The sequence below is a fragment of the Aquarana catesbeiana genome, linkage group LG03 (assembly GCF_042186555.1).
Source record: "Aquarana catesbeiana isolate 2022-GZ linkage group LG03, ASM4218655v1, whole genome shotgun sequence".
Taxonomy (NCBI): Eukaryota; Metazoa; Chordata; class Amphibia; order Anura; family Ranidae; genus Aquarana; species Aquarana catesbeiana.
The window spans coordinates 677,291,431-677,297,978 of record NC_133326.1 but is presented as its reverse complement, the minus strand read 5'-3'; the positions used below and the strand labels follow the sequence as shown (position 1 = coordinate 677,297,978).

General features: G+C 40.6%; 1 non-coding gene across 1 annotated transcript; it reads right to left on the bottom strand.

The window, feature by feature from the left end:
- Positions 1–6,115: 6,115 nt before the first annotated feature.
- TRNAR-UCU (transfer RNA arginine (anticodon UCU)) lies at positions 6,116–6,200 on the bottom strand. The gene is given in 2 exon segments: positions 6,116–6,151; positions 6,164–6,200. It is a non-coding gene; the product is annotated as a tRNA-Arg (tRNA).
- Positions 6,201–6,548: the final 348 nt, after the last annotated feature.

Genomic DNA, 6,548 nt, shown 5'->3' with positions numbered 1-6,548 from the left:
GAAAAGACTATTATCTTCTATGGCCATCAGTGGTCACATGAATCAAAGAGCTCTAAAAGACTGTCTTGACCCTTACAGGTAGAATAGGCAGGCCCCTCTTCATTGAATTTTTGAGAAGATGGGGAGGGCTGGACAGAATTTAGGGAATCCTAATAGGTAGAGCCACTTTTTAATACTAAAATATTGTCTTCACAGCTAAAGTCTTGGACTCCTGTATACAGGAACACGAGACTTGAGATTTTCCCACAGCCCAAGTGTCAAATTAACAAGGAACTTTATATCACGGAGTTGATGTCACCTCTGTATAGTAATAGGACAATTAAGAAGTGTGTTCATGAAAAAGACACACTTCTTAAGAGAAAAAGGTGTTCCGCTGCCTTTTGGTGCTTCAAGCACCTTTAATAAGACTGTGAAGCCACTAGCTTGTCCAGAGAAGTCATTATCTGGAATAGAGCTGTGTTATATAAAAGGTGGTATTGTGACTTTTTCACATTTAATTTGATGCCTCTGTATTACAATGGAGCATCAGACTGTTGTCTTCCTCCACTTCTGTGTGTCCAGTGAAGGATTCTTTGGAAATGCAGATACCCAACCCATTCAAGGTCCCTCAAGCTTATGGGAGCGAATAGCTTTCACTGTCTGGGATGTTTATAAAAAAACACATGCCGTAAATTAAGAATATGTCAAGTAACTTAAAAGAAATTAGCAAGATTGCAGGTTACAAGAGACGATTATCATGCAATGTTTTGAGTAAATTAGTAAAATGCCAATCGAGTCCATGAATATGTATTTTAAATGGGGATTTTTAGAATAGGGTGACATGCACACCCTTGGAAGCTGATGTTTTAAAAATATTAAAAATAACTTTTGAAATGACATTAACAAGTTAAAACTTACATATACTTTGAACCTGTAAACCCAGGATATCTTTTTTAATTGTTTGCCACTCTTTTTGCTGTTGGCCTTTCTTGCCAGGTATAGCCATGGACAAAACTGTCATTCCTGGCCTCTGTACTCAACTGTAGAAAAAGACCATTATCTTCTATGGCCATCTTTGGTCACATGAGCCAAAGACTACTCTTCTGGTCATTAAAGGTAATTATTTGACTAGAAAAAGCGCTGGACAGAATCAAAGGAATCCCAACAAAGGTCTTCCTTCCAAAAGACTGAAAAAATTGTCCCCAATTGTCAACAACAGTCTTGGACTCCCTGTATCCGGGAACTGTAGACTTGAAATTTTCCCACAGAACAGTGTGAATTTAGCAACAAACTTCAAATTATGGAGGTGATGTCACCTCTGTATGGTGATAGGACAATAAGAAGTGTGTTCAAGAAAAAGACACACTTCTGAGGATAAACAGTGTCCTACTGCCTTTTGGTGCCTTTGGCACTTTTAATGAGGTTGTAAAGTCAGCAGTTCTTCCAGAGATGTCATTGTTTGGGGTGGACTTGTCCTATATAATAGGTGGCATTGGTGACTTTTTCTTATTTAATTATTTGTTGCCTCCGTTTTTGAATAGAGCATCAGGCTGCCTCCTTCTTCCACTTCTGTGTGTCCAATGAAGAATTCTTTGGGAATGCAGATATCCAACCTATACAAGGTCCCTCATACTTGTGGAAGCAATTAGCTTTCACTGTCTGGGATGTTTTTGTAAAAACTTGACAATAGCAATGCAATGTTCTGAATAAACTATTAAAATGTCAATCGGTTCCATGAATATGCATTCTAAAAGGGAATTTCTAACATGCAGTGACATTCTTATTCCTTGTGTATGTGCACAAAACTAAATCACAATGTAATATGTAGTTAAACATTTTCCGTTTTGTACTACTATACAACAACATCCACTAGTACATTACTTGAGCAGGATGGAAAATCCATTTCCATACTGACCACAACTAAGGGAAAAAAGGAAAAGAGATAAAGATAAAAAGAATGGACGTTACAAAGCATGCAATTTCCCATCCAACTCCATTGAATAGACACTTCTTGCTTTTGTTCGTTCCTCTGTTCATGAGGGCAATCAAAAAATGTAAAATTGGGTCCTTTCATGGAGAAAACCTTTGCAAGCTATTATAAGAAGCAAAAAAAAAAAAAATCAAACAAGCTGTCGGAAAGAGGGACAAAGTGTGTTGGGAAGTGTGTCAAGCTAACAAGGACAACATGCAATTCTCACCCTGACTCTGCCATTTGTATAGCCTGACAACTGATAATGTATGAAGCTATACAACACACAAGAATGTGACATTTCTGTTATTTTCTAATCATTGTTATTTTTAAATACTGTATATTATAATATTTACTTACTGTATATGTAGTTTCGAAGGATTAGGTATAAATCATCAAAGCAACATTTATCTATCTATCTATCTATCTATCTATCTATCTATCTATCTATCTATCTATCTATCTATCTATCTATCTATCTATCTATCTATCTATCTATCTATCATTACATCTTTTTATGGTATAATTTACACTATATTACCAAAAGTATTGGGACCTGCCTTTACATGCACATGAACTTTAATGGCACCCCAGTCTTAGTCTGTAGGGTTCAATAAAGAGTTGGCCCACCCTTTGCTGCTATAACCGCTTCAACTCTTCTGGGAAGACTGTCCACCATGTTTAGGAGTGTGTCTATGGGAATGTTTGACCATTCTTCCAGAAGCACATTTGTGAGGTCAGGCACTGATGTGGACGAGAAGGCTTGGCTCACAGTCTCCACTCTAATTCATCCCAAATGAGTTATTTTGGGTTGAGGTCAGGGCTCTCTGCAGGTCAGTCAAGTTCCTCCACGCTCACCCAATATTGAACCCTACGGAATAAGACTGGCATGCCATTAAACGTCATGTGTGTGCAAAGTATCTATCTATCTATCTATCTATCTATCTATCTATCTATCTATCTATCTATCTATCTATCTATCTATCTATCTATCTATCTATCTATCTATCTATCTATCTATCTATCTATCTATCTATCTATCTATCTATCTATCTATCTATCTTTTCATCCATCTATTTGACCCAAAAGATTGAAGACATCTTGTAGCAAAGAAGATGAACTGTGGGGAACAGCTCATGATTAAAGTTGTGATTTGCAGCTGCTTTTTTTTTTTTAGATGTGGCTGGGGGACCTTTCAAATGAAATAAAAAATAGCTCAAGGTTGGGCTTTAAGTTTAAAGTTATTTAAACTAATAGTGTATTTGTTTATAACAGATATTTACAAAGGAATACAATATTTAATGCAAGACAGAATATTTCAAAAGCACCTTGGGTTAGTTGGGTTAGTTAAAGAAAAAACACAGCCAACATATAACTTTCAGGCTCCCTTTGTCTGATTGAAACTCCATACTAAGCTATCTGAGAGTCATTGTTCTATAATAATAAGGAGTGTATTTCAGTTTAGAGTCTGATCAAGTGTGAATTGAAATTTCTACCTCCATGTATTTGATGGATGGATAAATAGGTGGGTAGGAAGATGAATGGATGGATGGGTTGCAGGATGGATGGAGGGATGACTACATAGTAATAATATATATATTTTTTTATGTTTTAAAAAATAAAGAAAAACTATTTTAATGTTACTTATTTCGTTTAAACCATAACAAAAAATAAATACATGTGAAAATTATATACAAAAATACATTCCCTTTAAAGTGGTTTTAAATCCTTCCATATGCCCAGTGAAGTGACTGGTCCCAGATGATACACAGGGATGAAACAAATCCTTCTACATAAGTTGTTCCTGTTTATCTGCAGTCTTCTCTTCTATAAATCCATTCAAAGTCCAGAATTTATACAGCTTTCAGAAAAGGGGATGGGGAGCTTAAATTACACACTCATGCAGATATCAGAGGAATAGAGCAACATACAGAAATTACACTTAGTGCTCTAGATTGAGACAAATACACACTATAGAGGGATATGCTTTGTTCATATTTCATGTCTAAGACTTACAACCACTTTAAGTTCTTTTAATCATGGAGTCTCTGGATCAGGGCTGCTGTTAGAAATCATGGGGTCCCATACAGCGCTCCTAAAATTGACATTGACTTATAAAGGCTCCTTCCAAGAGCCATCCTACTGAATGCAACTAGCCTAATGCCGTGTACACACGAGCGGCCTTTCAACGTAATGAACTCCAAAGGACTTTTTGACTGACTTTCGACGGAGTTTCGATGCAACGGACTTGCCTACACAGGATCACACCAAAGTCCGACCGATTTGAACGTGATGACGTACGACTGGACTAGAATAAGGAAGTAGCCAATAGCTGCCCTTGCATCGTTGTTTGTCCGTCGGACTAGCATACAGACGAACGGATTTTTCGACCGGACTCAAGTCCGTCGGAAAGATTTGAAGCATGTTCTATTTCTAAAGTCCGTCTGATTTTTCAACAACAAAGATCCAATGAAGCCCACACACAATCGAATTGTCCGGCGGATTAGTTCTGTAGGACTTTTGCTGTCGAAAAGTCTGCTCGTGTGTACACGGAATAAGGGCTCTAAAGATGAGTACTGAGGCTGAGTTTTGTGGAAGGAATGAAGCAACAGACAGAAATTATCCCTAGTGCTCTTTACTGAGATGAGTACACACTATAGAGGGATATGCTTTGTTCATATTTGATGTCTGAGGTTTACAACCACTTTAAAGGAAACTCTTAAGAGGTCATCAAAGGTAGCTTCCAAAAGTGTGTTATACCCGTTGGTGTGCTGCAGTGCAATTTATTTTTGCATCACCCCAACACACCTTACTTATGTAGCAGTACCCCCGTAGGGGCTGCTGAAAGTAGTAGTCCGTCTGTCACCCTGCCCAGCCAGAAACACACTTTTCACTCGGAGTCAGGAAAGCAGTCCTTGCACTTGTTTTTATGTTTTATTGAGGGGAATTAAACTTGGATAGGGATGGGGAACTTATGAGATACCCAGGTGATTAAAGTCAAAGTTGGGACTACTATATAATCAACAGTATATACACTCCTCTTCTCCTCCTGCACATCGCCTCTTTTCAGGTCATCTCTCCTCTCTCCTCCTGCACATCGCTTCCTTTCAGGACATCACTTCTCTTTCCTCCTGCATATTGCTTCTTTTCTCTTTCCAGACTAGCTAGCTCTGTAGACCCAAAACTGGCTCAGCCAGGCCTACAGCAGATGCCCCTTACAGGCAAGGACCACGGGCCCCTATGGTGTAGCAAAATTGTAGGACAGTCCCAGTGCTAGCTGTCCCTGTGGCTACTGCTCCCAGTACAACCTCTTTAGGCACTGCCAGCCCTCCTGGCTGCAGCTGCCCCTTTCCACTGCCCATGCCACCACCATCCTCCAGACTGGCTCGTCACCTATCCCAGACTGCTGTATCTCAATCCTCTCAGGCATGCCTCCTAGTCCCCCCAATGGTGTGAACACTCACAGCCCTCTTGGCTGCCTCTGTGGAACTCCTGGAGACTTGACCAGCAGTGTTCTCCTGCTGTCCTCTCTTGCTCCTCCTGTGCCTCCTGTCCAGGACACCTTTGTGGGTTGTAGGAGGGTCCCGTCTGCACCCGAGCCCAGGCCCAAGGTCACCCCCCCAGATTGGGGAGCTCCCTCAAAGGACCCAACAGCCTAACACTGTGCCGACCCTGGTTATTTAAGGAGGCCTGCCCCCTGCCAATTCAGATTGGGGATTGGTCAGGGCTCCTTAGGACACCCCTGGTGGCTCCACCTCAGCTCCAACCTCTCTTTACATAAGGAACCAGAAGATTCTGGAAAAAAGTAGGAGGTCTTGGTGACACCACCTTTGAGTCACCCAGCACTACTCTGAGCCACTCCCAACCCAGATCACAAAAGAACACCCAGGTTTGGCTGCCAGCCAAGCCTGGAAATTTACCTATTCTCAAAAAAACCTACACTATTCTTCTAGCACATTAGAGGGTGCTACACTTACACTCGTTAAAGTACTACCAATCGTTACAATGCACTATGTTACAGAATGTTTTGGTGCCGTAGATAGCCAGTTTGAAAGTGTGGGCTGTCTTAAAGCATTGCACAAAAACACATGGCATAACGCACGTTACCACACCACAACAATTTGAATCCATCCTAATTAATTGTTCGGCATTAGACTTACAAAAAAGCGACTCTGGTGGGACTCGAACCCACAACCTTTGAATAACTACAGCCACTAGAAGTCCAATGCGCTATCCATTGCGCCACAGAGCCCACCTGTAAGTGATGGTTGATCATTAATATTCAGCCTATGCTAAGTTCATGAGGGACAAACCTCCTGAAGTTATGTCATTTATCTGGTTTCGGGTAGTTGAAAAAGAGATGGGAAAGTATAGAGTGGGGATGCACAAAAGAAGGAGTTTGGCTTTAACAGACACTAATGTTTCTGCCTCATGCAAAAGCTCTGATTAGGGATGAGCCGAACACCCCCCGGTTCGGTTCGCACCAGAACCCGCGAACGGACCGAAAGTTCGCACGAACGTTAGAACCCCATTGACGTCTATGGGACTCGAACGTTCGAAATCAAAAGTGCTCATTTTAAAGGCTAATTTGCATGGTATT